This window comes from Heterocephalus glaber, unplaced genomic scaffold, assembly GCF_053883595.1.
Source record: "Heterocephalus glaber isolate CG9 unplaced genomic scaffold, H.glaber_assembly_v1.0 deba00001610, whole genome shotgun sequence".
NCBI lineage: Eukaryota > Metazoa > Chordata > Mammalia > Rodentia > Bathyergidae > Heterocephalus > Heterocephalus glaber.
In genome coordinates this window covers 18,515,655-18,530,304 of record NW_028258381.1, presented here as the reverse complement: position 1 = coordinate 18,530,304, position 14,650 = coordinate 18,515,655, and the positions used below count along the sequence as shown (strand labels likewise).

General features: G+C 34.2%; 1 protein-coding gene across 6 annotated transcripts in view; it reads left to right on the top strand.

Annotated features, from left to right (window-relative positions):
* The window catches only part of Auts2 (activator of transcription and developmental regulator AUTS2), a 1,122,451-nt gene that overhangs the window by 530,945 nt on the left and 576,856 nt on the right, over positions 1-14,650 (top strand). The gene's annotated exons all lie outside the window — the stretch shown is intronic.

The following is a 14,650-nucleotide window of genomic DNA, read 5'->3' as shown; positions in this document are numbered from 1 at the left end:
TCTTTTATGATGATTTTAAATATTTCTGAGATGCATTTAAATAAGCAGATTGGAACTCTCCAGAGAATCTAACATTTATTTCAATAGGTTTAACTCCAGAAGTACAGGTACATCGAGTTTGCCTTCAGTTCACCGTCATCTAAGTCAGAAAGAGTCTATTTCCTCACCTACAAGTACTTGCTAGTGATACTGGGGGAGGGTTTTGTTATTTCAAGTGTTCATTCATCACCTATTTTGTTTTCTGGTTTTTTCTTTTGGTACCAGGGATTGAACTAAGGACCTTGCGCTTGCGAGGCAGGTGCCAGAACCACTGAGCTAAATCCCCGGCCCTATTTTGTTTTTATATTCAAGGTAACACCACTTATTTTTACCACTTCGCCTCATGTAAGACTCTAATATTCATATTTATTCATAATTAACTCTGGACAAATGCTCCTCAGTTATTCACAAGTGTCTATTACAGTGGAAATATTTTTGAAAATCTAAATTCTATTTAGAATCCCAGCAGGGATCTCCAGTTATGATTAGGGCATTTGGACTCACTTACAAAGATTGAGTTGGAAAACAGCTCACCAGATGAATGATTCAATTCATTTTAATGCACAAGGACAATTTAAACGTCTATTTTTAGCTCTTAAATTGCATCATATGTAAGATTGGCCCTCAGGTCAGGACATGCAGTTGAATTTGATACAAGGTAAACTTGTCAGTCTTTTGAGAAGGGTAGGTAGAATACTTGGGGAATGTACGTTAGGGTCAATTAATTGTAGTAGGTTTATGTTCTGTAGAACTTGATGGTTATTTAGATACTCACAGGTTAAAGAAAAGATGGAAAAAAGGTTGAGACGGGGGAGCAACAAACATAAGAATAGAGAAATAATGTAGTAGTGCAGAATTATATTGACCATATCACACTCTTGAAAAAGGCAAGAGGTAGGTTGGTTAGAAATGATGACTGAGTATAAGGGATGTGAAATAAAGTCAGGGGAATTGGATGAGTGGGATGATGATTTATACATAAACTTGAACTTGATTTAGTGACCAGTTACAGGAGAAAGATCTCAAATCAAGAACCTGTGGTTATACAGTAATGGTTTTATTTGGAATCTCAGGGAGCAGAAATCCAATTGTAGAGGGATAATTAATTTAGAAATGAGAGCAGACATTTTGAAATTCAAATGTTTATTTAATTGTAACTTAAAATCTGGGTTGTTACTAGTGTATTTGAAGACAGCTGTGTATTGTGAAGAAACATCTGGGCAAATGAGATGACGTGTTCTTCCTCTTTGGCCACATAGATTTGGAGGGGAAAACCAATTTAGAGAAAACAAATTTAATGAGCAAATAGACAAGACTATTGGTAAAGAGCCTTTATTTCTAATATTTCAAAATCTATGATTGTAATTACGCCTAAATGTCTGCCACATGGGACCAGTGCTATGAAGTAGCCTTGCTGCCTTTCTTTGCTCTCCTTTGAGTCACAAGTATGCAAGAGCTGTAGTATGTGAGTGAACACTGCTCTTCATTGTCACCATTGAAAGAAATTTTGTTTTCAACTGAGTGGTCAGGTCTGCCTTTCTTTGAAATGTATCCATTATTAATATATGACTATTCACAGTGTTTCAGTAGTTCCCAAGAACTATATGAAAGGACCCACAGGCAATGTCAGACCCAAAGTTTGTTCTGAGATAGATTTAAATGGTCTGGAGTTTTAGTGCCTTATCAATCAGAAGTTTTCAGATCAAAGGTTTCATTCCTTTCCGTAACTGCTTTAAAAAATGTTTTTCCTGCAATTGTAAATTAGATGCCTCCCATTCCATTACATAAGAAACTTAGAGCTTGGTGAAACACCAGGAGTATCATTTGGAAAGAGGTTAGAAAACACAACTGGGGCTTGTTAAAGAGGAAAAAATGCTATTTTAACTCCAAGTGCCACATTTTCCTGTAGTCAGCTTTAGCAATAAACAAGAGTTATTGGAGGCTTAGATAGTTTCAGACACTTCACTTATCTCCTAGTACTTGACTTCAGAAGTCAAACATTTAAAATGCATTTTACCCGCGTAAAAATGTTTACCCATTTAAAATACAATGTCATTTTAACAAAAGCACCCTGGTGACAAGCTCTTTAGATACCATACAGTTAATAAACTGGCAGGTCTTGTACACATATGTTTGAAAACACCGGCACAGTTACGCAAGGGTTGGCATTATAAATCATTGTTAACAAACCTCAATTTGGTTAGTAGGCTAATGAATCATCTCCAGTTTTCCTTTAGTAATTAGCTTCACTAATGGTCATGTTAAAGGAACTTCCTTTATGTTATACTTAATTTCTGGTTTGAAATCTTTGGTGTCTAATTTGCAGGATGAAAAAACATACAAAAACCATTTCAGTCTCTGTTGGTGACTCTTGTAAATTCAGATGTAAGGATTGTGGCTGTTTTCAAGGAGAAGCATTTGCCAAAGGTGATGACTATCTAGTAGTGACAGATTTGAATGGAGTGGTAAAGCCAGATAATTGTAGTGTTTCCTTCTAAGTGCACTGCTGTGTATAGTGCCCTCTGATTTTAAGGAGCCATTAAAAATGCAGCAAGGCGTAACAGCTGTGGTTCCTACTGTATTCCTAATATTTCATATGTTCATCACATCTCATAAAATCTTACCCAGACCAACAAATGACTACTACTAATGTATTCAGCTGAACTGCCTCAGAATGAAATTGGAGAAAATCTGAATCCTGTAGGTAGATACCATTATGGAGACCTAACGAGAACTCACCCAAGCTTATGATGTGCCATATTTTTTACATTATTCCTTAGCATTCTGTTTGTATTTTTAATCCCTTAATAGGACATTTACTTTTTACCTTTTGTGAGAGGGCCCTATCAGTAACCTAGTTTTCCTACCCTTGTGGCACAAGAAGATAGAGTTGTATACTGTGCATACAAAGTCATAGAAAGTTAGCATCTCAACCGTAAATCCAAAGCAGATAAGAAACTTGGTTACATTAGAATTGTTTAAAATACTTTTTAGTAACTTTGTGGCAGAAATAGGTTTTGGGCAGGAAACTATAATCTTTGGGGGGGAAAAAACAAACATTAGCACTAGAAGATTCTGAGAAGTGAAAGCTTTGGTAATTTGGTGATTGATATCCATTGTTATTTTGGTTTTGCATAGGTTTAGAGTTACAAAACTTCTGGGTTAAAAGGGATTTCAAAAATTACCTTGCTCAACTGACAGTATAACTCAAAAAGCTAAATACTGAATTGTGAGGGTCAGCTGACAATGATGGATTTGATTCACATCCTGGATACTGCTCTTCTTTTGGCAAAGTTGAAAATCACATCAGTATTCCTGCCAGCTACATTACACTGTTCCTTTGTCTTGATGACAGTGACTCTTAACTAAGAGCTCTAAGTCTGTTTCATGTCTCATACATTTAATCTTTTTTCTCTGAAAATTCAGTTGGATTTTCAGTCTTAAGCAGAGGACCTTTTAAAAAAATGTCTTAAAGTTTATCATACTTCCTACCCTTGGCCTGGTGATTCTGGCATTTATTGTTGACCCTTATAGTTTTACACTGGTGAAAATCACCTGTATTTGTTCTTTCTTGACAAAATAATTTCATTGCTGTTAGTCTTTACTACTCATTGTTGTCTCTGTATTGCCTCAGCTTTATGGGATTCAGCATATGTTGGCCAGCTATTACAATTTCTACACATTTATTTATATTGATGATTTTTGTCTGGAGCCCTAACAGAAATGAGACATTTTTTTTCTTTGTTTTGTTTAACCATAGGTACATATGGAAACCTCTTTGGGACAATCTGTGAACATATTTAACATACTGTACCTTTTCTTTCTTGTAGTCATCTTGTCTAGTTGTTTAAAAAATTAAGTGGATGTTCTCTGTGGTCAGGTATGGAAACCATTGTTCTGCTACTTCATGACAAAGTAACTGACCTTTAAAATATACTGACCATAGATTTAGTTGTGATGTGGATGTGTCTATGGTAGGCCTCTTCATATTATTCTAATATATATGGACAGTCTTGTCTAAAATACTTTACATGAATGGATCCACTTAAAAGTAAGATACAATTAGTATTCAAGCTTTAACAAATATACTTCAATAATTTAAAAAAAGAACTTGCTATTATTTTTAATATTTGTTATGTGCAATAGTGTCAGTATGTAGGAGTCATGACATATATTTAAATGTTGAATACAAAAAGATACATATTTTTGACATTTTTGCAAATTCTGAATTGGTTGCTATGGCCCTGAGATTAAGGAAGTTTTTGTTACATTAATCTCTGCATTGACTGTCATCACATTCTGTTATCTTTGACTTTAAAATGAAAGATTAAATCAACTTCTCTTGGGGGGACTTTCAGTGTCAACACATATGTGAATGTGCTGTTCACACTGTTATACCTCTAACTAAACGGCTGTATATGTTCGCTATCCTTCTGTGCAAGTCAAGGTGCCAGTTATCCCCTGCCTGTGTGCTGTTTGAGTGAACTTGCTCAGTCTAAAATCACCAGACAATAAAACCAGTGCAAAGCTACTTATCTATTTGAATCTTATAAGTTGTGGTATAAATTTTCATCTTCTTTAGGCCTTTAAGCTAAAAGTATCTCCGAGTCTTCCTCAGCTTGGGTAGTGGTCAGAGTTGGATTTCCCTAATTCTCATATTTTATGGCTCAACCTATATCTCAGTGGTTGATTCTCAAAGTTTTCTGCTCCCCCTCCAGTGTCGGAATAAGACTTTAGTACTCTTACAGAAAGAAAATTAAAATGTGCCTTATGTGTTCCTACTCTGATGTGTACATTGTCTTATTTTGTTCTGGGTAAGAGTTTTGGTTATCTTTTTGAGCTTCACTGACTGTAATATTACTGATTTTAGTTAGTATGGATCTCATAATGATTTTCTCTCCTGAAAATTTCTGTTTGTAACATATTGCTCCGTATATGGCATATTTTTCATTACGTACTTGAATTAAATCCAAGATATGATTAGGAAAAAGTGTTTATTGAGTGCTTAACGATGTGCCTGAAATTGTTCTGAGATATTTACACATATTAATTATTTAGCTGACACAGTGACTTTACTGTTATTGTGGATAAGAAAATTGAGGCTCTGATAAGGTAAGTAACTTTCTTAAAACAAGGATGAAGATTCAAGTAAATAATTAAACCTTATAAAATGATTCACAGTAAGCACCTTGGAACATATGCTGAATGGTAAGGTCTGTCTCCACTTGTTTTAGCTCACTAACTAGACCTGAAAAAAAGGGTCCTTATCCATTAACCTTTCAGTCAAGCATAGAACCTTAGCCCCTCTCCGAAATAAAAGTTTTAGTAAGTGTTCGTGTAGCCATGCCTCATTGTTTGTACAGACCCTTAAGGCCTGACCCAAGCAAGGAGCAAAGTCTCAGATTTCCTAAATCTCTTTGCTTATTAGAATGCCTAGAAAGATTTTTAATAGCTTTTTAATTAATAGATTTTCTTTTTTTTGAAAACTTTCACCTTCACATAAACAATGAGAAGCAACAGAGTTGCTTTCTTTTCCTATAAAAATGCACATCCTCTCCTGCTAAAGACTTCCTGTATTAGAGTGGTAAATTTGTTGCAACTGATAAACCTACAGTGACCTATCATGATCACCAAAAAGTCCATAGCTGACATTAGGGTTCACTTTTGGTATTGTTCATTCTGTGGGATTTGGCAGATGTTTAATGGCATATATTCACCATTATAGAATCCTACAGAATAATTTTATTACCCTGAAAATCCTCCTTGCTTTGCCTCTTTCTCTATTTCTCCTCCCTTAACCTCTGGCAACCACTAAGGTTTTTTAAATTTTTCCGTAGATTTGCCCTACCCAGAATATCATATACTTGGATTCATTGAATGCATCCAGTTTTCATATTGGCCTCTTTGACTTAGTAATATTCATTTAAGTTTTCTCCATGACTTTTCATGGCTTGATAGCTCATTTCTTTTCAGTGCCAAATAATACTGCATTGTTTGCATATACTGAAGTTTGTCCAGTGATCTACTGTTGGACCTCTTAGTTGTTTCTAGCATTGGCAATTATGAATAAAGATGCTGGAAGTATTTGTATATATAGGCTTTTGTGTGGATATAAATTTTTTATTCATTTGGGTAAATTCAGAGTATTACACTTGCCAGACTTTAGGGGAAGTATGCTTAGTTTTGTGTAAAAAAAAATTTGTCTTCTACAGTGGCAATACTGTTTTGCATTCCCACCAGCAGTGAATCAAAGTTCCTGTTTTCTACAACCTTGCCAGCATATGGTGTTGTGAATATTTTAGATTTTGACCCTTTTAATAGTTGTCCAGTAGTATGTCATGTTTTTGTTGATGTTGTTGATTTTATGTGCGCATGCCTCTGTGTAGTTCTGTTAAACATAGGGTCTGGGCATGTTAAGTGCTTTTCCACTGCTACACATCCCCAGCCCTCGGTGTTATTTCAATTTTCAATTCCCTAATGACATATGATGTTGAACCCTTCTTTATATGCTTACTTTACATCTGTATTTCTTCTTTGATGAAATGTTTTGTTTTGTTTTGTTTTTTTAGGTCTGTTGCCCATTTTTCAGCCAGATTGCTTATTTTATTGTTGTTTATGTGTTTTTGTATTTTTTGGATAGTAGTGCTTTATCAGATTCGTGCTTCATAAATTTTTCTCCTACTCTATGGTTTGTGTTCTTATTCTCCTGACATTGTCTTTCACAGAGATGTTTTATTGTTAATGAAGTACAGCTCATTAATTATCTTACTCATTGATTATGCCTTTGTTTCTACAAAATTATCTTTTGGGTTGGGTGTGTACCTTAGAGGTAGAGCACCTACTTCGCATGTATTACACTCTGGGTTCAATCTCCAGCACCGAAAAAAAAAAAATTAAAAGAATAAATAAATAGCCGTCTTCATACCAACGTCACTCAGGTTTTCAGTGTTATCTTCTAGATTTATTCTTTTGTATTTCATATTTAGATATCCCATTTTTAATCACTTTTTGTGAGGGGGGTGAGATCTCTGTCTCATTTCTTTGTGTATGGTTGTCCATTGTGGCAGCGTTTTTTGACAAAAGTTATCTTTTTCCACTGGTTGTCTTGCTTCTTTATCAAAGATTAGTGGACCATATTCATGTGAATCTGTTTCTGGAGTCTCTCTATTTTTCACTGTGCTCTGTTTGTCTTTTCTTTTGCACTAGTAGGTCTTGGGCTTGAGTCTTGCCTGTCTTCCAAATTTGTTATTCTCCAATATTGAGCTGGCTATTCTGGCTCTTCCATCTTTCCATATAACCTTTAGCTTCAGATCGTTGATATCTACCAAATGACTTGCTGGGATTCTCATAAAGACCATGTTGAATTTATAGATCAAGTTGAGAAGTACTGACATTTTGACAACACTAAGTGTTCCTATCCATGAATATATCTTTACTTAGTTCTTCTTTGACTTCTTTCATTAGAACTTTATGGTGTTCCTTGTTTAGCTCTTGTCCAAGTTTTGTTAGATAAATGCTTCATTTTGGGAGTTCTGATTTGAAACAGTAAAGGTTTTGAAATTTAAAATTCTGCTCATTAAATAGTATATAGGGGTGTGATTTACTTTTGTATATTAACTTTCCATCCTTCAGCTTTACTATAATTGATTAGTTCTAAGATGTTTTGTTGTTGTTGTTAATTCTTTTAGATTATCTACATAGTTATATAATCTGTTAACAATGAGTTTTACTTTTTCCTTTCTAATCTTTATATCTTTTATTTCCTTTTCATGTCTAATTGGATTACGTAGGACTTCCATTATGACACTGTAAAGCAGTGATGAGGAGAAATATCCTTGCTTTCTTCCTAATTCTTCACAAGAAATCTCTGACTTTCTCAGCATAAAGTTCCTTATCTATAGGTTTTTTTTCAGAAGTTCTTTATCTAGTTGAGAAAGTTCCCCTGTATCCCTCATTTTGTAGTTATCATGAATGGATTTGGATTTTCTCAAAAGCTTTTACTGCTTGTATCCATATGGTCACGTGATTTCTTTCATTAGCCTATTTTGTATGGTGATTATGTTAATTGATGTTTGTATTTGAATGACAATTTACATGTACAATATTGTACATGGTAGTTCATAATTCTTTCTATACATTGCTGCTTGTATTTTATTGATAATTTTTATTTTATATTCATGATATCTATTGGTCTCTACATAGTTTTCTGGTAATGTCTTTGATTTTAGTTTTTGGATAACACTGGAATCATAGAATGAGTTAGGAATTATTCTCTTTGCTTCTATCTTTAGAGAATTGGTATAATTTCTTCCTTAAATATTTGGCTGATTCACTAGTGAACATTTCTGGTTTCAGTGTCTTCTGTTTGTGAATTTTATTAATTATTAATTCAGTTTCTTTAATAGAGATAAGCTTATTCAAAGTATCTATTTCTTGTGTTAGTTTTGGCGATTATACCATTAAAGAAATTGGTTCATTTCATCCAGGTATCAAATTTTTGTGTACAGAGTTGTTTATAATAGTCCTTTATTTTTGTTTTAGTGTTCATTTGATTTGTAATAAGGCTCATTTTTTTTTTTCCCCTCTGCAGTACTAGACATTGAACCCACCGGAGCTCTACTACTGATATTGCCAGCCCTTTCTTTTCTTTTTTTTATGTTTTACTTTTGAGACAGGACACAGGATCTTTGCTAAGTTGCTCAGATAGGACTCAAACTTGTGATCCTTCTGCTTCAGCCTCCTTCTGTGCTGGAAGTTGGTACACGTACATAACACATCTTAATTTTTTTGTCCCCTATTCTTCCCCTCCCTCCCTGCTTCTTCTAACTGTGTCCCCTTCCCATTTGCAAAACCTCTGTCTCCATATTCTTTCCAAATTTTTATCCCCTTTCTCTCACTATCTATTCCCCTTCCCATTTGAAGATCTCCCTAGCTTCCATTATCCTTCTTTCATTTTCATCCTTATTTATAATTTGGGTTTCTTATATACAAAAGAAATCATGCCAAACTTGTGTGTCTGATTTATTTCACATAATATTATGGTCTTGGCTCTACTTACCTACAAGTGACTCAATTTTATCCTTTTTATTGGCAGAGTAGTACTCCATCATGTATAAATAGCACATTTTCTTTATCCATTCATCTGTTAATGGACATATAGGCCACTTCCAAGATTTACCCATTATGAACTGTGCTTCTATAAAAATAAGTATGCATGGATCACTGTAATATGATATGTTTACCTCTTTCAGGAAGATATCTAGAAGGGAAATACCTGGGTCAAATGAAATTTCTAGTTTTAGTTTTTTTAAGAATTCTCTGAACTGATTTTCATAGTGTTTGTAGGAGTTTACATTCCCTCCAACAATGTAGAATGGTTCTTTTTTCCCTGCAGCCTTACCAGCATTTGTTATTATTTGATTTCTTGCTGATAACCATTCTTTCTGTTGTTTTAAATTACACTTATCAAATGATCAGTGATGTTGATCATTCATTGATGTATTTATTGGCTGTTTATACTTCTTCTGAGAAGTGCCTATTCATTTCAATTGCCCATTTTTTGATTGGGTCTATAATTTTAGGAAGTCTCACTTTTTTGAGTTATTTACATATTCTAGGTATTAGTCTTCTGTTTGAAAAATAGCTGGCAAATTTTTTTCTCATTCTATAGGTTGTCTCTTCATTCTGCTGATTGTCTTTTGCTATGGAGGAGCTTTTTGATTTTATATGATCCCATTTTTTGATTCTTGGTACTATTTCTTGTACAACTGGAGTTCTGTTCAGAAAGTCCTTGCCTATGCCTGTGTCTTCGAGAGTTTTACCCTATTTTATCCTCTAGCAGATTAAGTGTTTCTGTGTTAATATTTAAATCTTTTACTCATTTTGATTTTAGTTTAGTACATGGTGAGAGATACGAGTCTAGCTTCAGTTTTCTGCTTGTGGATAGCCAGTTTTCCCAGCACCATTTATTGAAGAGACTATGTTTCCTCTGGTAAATGTTTTTGTCTCCTTTGTTGAAGATCAAATAGCTGAATGTGCCTGGGGTTGTTTCAGTTTCCTTTATTCTGTTTCATTGATCCACATGTAAACCTGACAATTTCGGTTTCACAATATTTCTTTTCAATGTTTTTACTCCTGATTTTGTTTGTCAAACTATTATTAGCTCATTTTATTGTTTTCCATTTCCACCATTCAGCAATAGGCTCATTCTTGGTTCATTTACTCATATACATAAGTGGAATTATTTGTATTTTTTATTGCTCTCTTGTCTTCTACTTTCTAACCTCCACCCTTGTTTTGTCCTGTAAAGGAGTGAAACTATAGGAGTGAGATTTAGTAATAAGGGACTGCTTCACTGATCACTAAACATACATTACAGTGCTTTAAAATGCATTTGAGGTCATCATGTTGCCAATTAGTTTGATTACAAGCATGTAAGCTGTCACATATAAAACCTTCCACTTCCTAGGTTTTGAGATTCAAAGTATGAAGACTGAGGTCTCTACACTTATCTGCTAAGTGCACTACTCACTTTTAATATTTGGAAGAAAGCTTTATATGTTTCAAAGCTGCTGCTATTTTAGAGCCTAGAAGTGTGCGATTTTGCAGCAATGATAGTCTTATCAAAAATACTTTTTAAATAGGCATTGTACAGAAGTAAATGAGATGACAACACATTTGCAAGTCACTAAAACTTGGTTATCTAAATATCATTTGGTGACTTTTGTTGGTGAGAATTACAAACTTTGAAAGTCAGTGGAGCCCCTTCCCTGACAGGCCAGAATTGACATCATAATGTACAAAATTTTTCATTCCTATCATTTTCTTCAGCTTCGAACATTGTAAAATAGCTGCTGTAAAAAAAGACAAAGTGCCAAAGAGTGCTGTAGATAATGTATATTGTTCCTTGGAAGCACATATTTTTTAGCCAATTTGGTAAAAATGGTCTCAAAGTAAAGGTTCTTTCATCTGATGTAGCCTCTTTATTTGCATGGGTAAACCAAGAGTATTTATTTTGTGTATATGGCCCTTTTAAATTTTGTTTTATTGTTTATTTTTAGCAGGAATACTGTATTTTTAAATTGTTTTATTATATTCTTGTTATTTTTATTCTGAGGCTGGAAATCCAAGCCCAAGAAACTCTGCTACCTAGTATCTGTAAAGTACATCAGGATGGTTTATCTCGGCAGGTATTGTAAACCTAAGCCACATTAAGTTATTGCTTTTTTTGGTACTGGGGATCAAACGTGGGACCTTGCGCTTGTGAGGCAGGCGGCGAAACCATGGAGCTAAATTCCCTGCCCTTAGTTCCTTTTCATTGTGTCCTTTCGACTGAAATGTGCATCACTCTCAAATAGGACATTGCAGGCCCTTGAATGCTTCTATATCTACTGTGGTACACTAGGAAGACACATTTTGACACATTTCATTCTTTTTCACACTCTGGTTTTTCAAACCAAGATAAGTAAAATTCACTGAGTTTTTTCCACATTATTTTTCTTCATAATTTGGAACATACTGATGTTTAATTAAGGAATGATTTTCAGTGGCTATGTGAGAGCAGAGGTAATTCCACAATATAAGATGTTATTAGTATGCAGTGTGTTCATTATTGCTAGTTTTAATGAATCAACGAGTATTTAAAATTATTTTTGTTCCAATTTTTAGTGCTATAAATACTGATAATTATAACCCACATACAATCTTAAGTGAAATAAGTTCATTGAGGCCCTAAAATAAGTTTTTAGAGAAAAGTATCTAGAAATCAGAAATCTTCAGAAACACTCTTAGGCCAAAGGTGCTCTTTTCCTATTACAGAGTAGTCCATTCAGTTAAATTTCTCTAAATCTAAGTAGAAAAGTCAACAACTCCTTATATTATCTGCAACTAACCAGAAGTATCCAAAGTAACTTCTCTGTTTAAGAAATGGGGGAAATCTCGGGGTAGGGGTAAGGGACTAGATAATTGTAAACTGCGTTTCTTCACATCAGCATGGTGCCAGAGATCATAAAGAAACATAATCAACCTTCTGTAGTCACATACATCTCCTGTAGAACTTCACAAAATAACAGAAGCAAACATATCCATTAGCCTGACCCAAAGATAGTGCCTTGTCTATAGCTTATAAAAGTATGATGCAAATGAGTAAGATTTTAAATTATGATGAGTTATCAGTGTTTCTGTAGTCTATCTTAATGAGAATATACTAGGCATCCTGTAAATATCCATTAACCCAGTATCAGCCTAATATTTTTAAATTACTTAAAAATCTTAGAAGTAAAGTTCTGTATATAAAACATAATTATGGTTGAGATAATATATATCAGATTATTAATTCAATTTGATCAAACAAAAGGCAAACAAAAAATAATGTTAACTTACTTGATCATTAAACCTGTATGTAATTGGGAAGTAGATTTAATATTGTGCACACATACTGTACTTAATATTGAGAATTCAGAGAATACAGGTATTTTTATTAAAGCAGAATTCACTAAGCTAATCTCATTTGGCAGGTTGTACCTAAATTGAATGAATTTGAGTTCATAAAATATTTCTCATTTGGCTTCTGTAAGAATTTGTTTTTTTAATGAAGCTCATTTATAGTATTAGAAACTTAAATTCCTTGATTTGGGAGAATTTTAGGAATACTGTATATAAGCACTTGTACTCAATTAGCTCATTACAGTTACAATCCTTCAATTTTAGAGACTTTATAATCTAATCTTTAATACCATCTAGAGGTAGGAAAATATTAACACATACAATGTGTTAAACAGGTAAAGCCATTTCTGAATTATAGAGCATCAGATACATTCATAGTGAGGTAATAGCTTCAATTCTAGAATTTTAACTGTAGGTTAAGTATGAACTTCAAAGCAAAAAGTTTCAGTAGTTCAAGTTAAAAAGAGCTATTCTTCCTAATGGATACACTATTCTTAAGTGTTTGAGCTAAAAACAAATAGGTGAATAACCACAATAACAACAAAACAACAAACCAGAACGTTTTTTCTTGTGTGTTAAGTAATAGAAATCCACACTTAATGTTTGGCACATTTTATGCAGAATTTTTCTTATATTAAACTGTATATTTCTAGTTAGTATTGTCATTCTCGCTGAAAAAGTCAACAGATGTATTCTAGTCAGCCTTTACTTTATGTTCTGTGGCTATCTAGCAGTAGTAGATAAAATGTCTCCACCTCCTGACATTTATAGCCAATCAAATTAATTCATAGTACGAGATAGTAAGTGTCTAAAGAAACATAGTCATGAAGAGATGGGGGCTTTCTGCCAAGAGGTAAAAGGATTGAATTTACTATCCTATGATGAAAAAAGAAAGAAAGCCCCAAATACATGGACCAGTGGTTTGTGATACGCTGAATGTAATGGGGTGCAGGACAGTGATCTCTGAAGGAAAGTATACAAATGTGATGATCCCTATTACTGTTCCAACTCTCACCTTTACAGACTTTCAGGTCTCTGTGCAGGGCAAGACATGGAGGTGGGGAGGAACTCTAGGGTACCATGTGGTGCTCAGTGGATTTCCTCCATTTGGAAAAGATGCTGAAAGTCTGGGAAGAACAACAGAGCTCGAACTCATAGGACTGAGGAGGGAGATGCTCAAGGAGAGAAGGCCACAAGTCTTCAGAGGATTGGGTCCACATACTTGGCACTTACTTAGCTGTCGCACTTGAGCAGGCTGAGGCATGAGAAAGTGGTATGGGAAACAATGCCTACTCTCACACATAGCCCAAAACCCTGTGTTCCTACCAGCAAGAATAGAAAGTCTCTAGATCCATTCAAGGACTCTTGAATAAATTACATAGTATGATCTTAAGATAGTATTGAGAGGGCCGGGGATTTAGCTCGGTGGTTCCGCTGCCTGCCTTGCAAGCGCAAGGACCCAAGTTTGATTCCTGGTACAAAAAAAAAAAGATAGTATTGAGAGTATACCATGAGTACAGCTCTAGTCTCTCCTATCACATTCAAAAAGCAAGAGCTGATAAGATCAAACTGTTTTGTGAGGAACTTAACTGAAGTCTAGAATACTTTGGAATTCAGTTAAGAATTACTGTACCTTCAAGGTACCAGGAGACTGACTTATAATGAGAGTATCAATCAAAACTGACCAAGAATTTATATAGATGTTAAAATTAGAAAAAATATTTTAAAAGTTACTATAAAGCATTTGATATATTCAAAAATTAAAATAAGAGCCATACTAAGCTACTTTTATAAAAACTACATAAGAGATAAAAAATATATGAGATATAACAGCAGATTAGATATTGCACAAAAAAGATGAGTAAATTTGCAGTCATACTGATAGAAACTATTCAAAAGGATACATGGAGAGAAGTGGGAATCTAAGAAATAAACAGCATAAGTCAGCAACTTTCTTCAGTTCAGTATTTTATAATTGGAGTCTTCAAAGAAGAGAAATGAGAGCGGACAAAAGTACTTGGAGAAATAATATCTGAAAACTTTCCACATTTGATGAAAGCTAACCCTAACTGTAGAGAAAGTACAAGGAAAGACATAGGTATAGGGCCACAAAAATGAGAATGATGACAGATTTCTTTTCCAAAAAGAAAAAAGCGGATAATTGAAC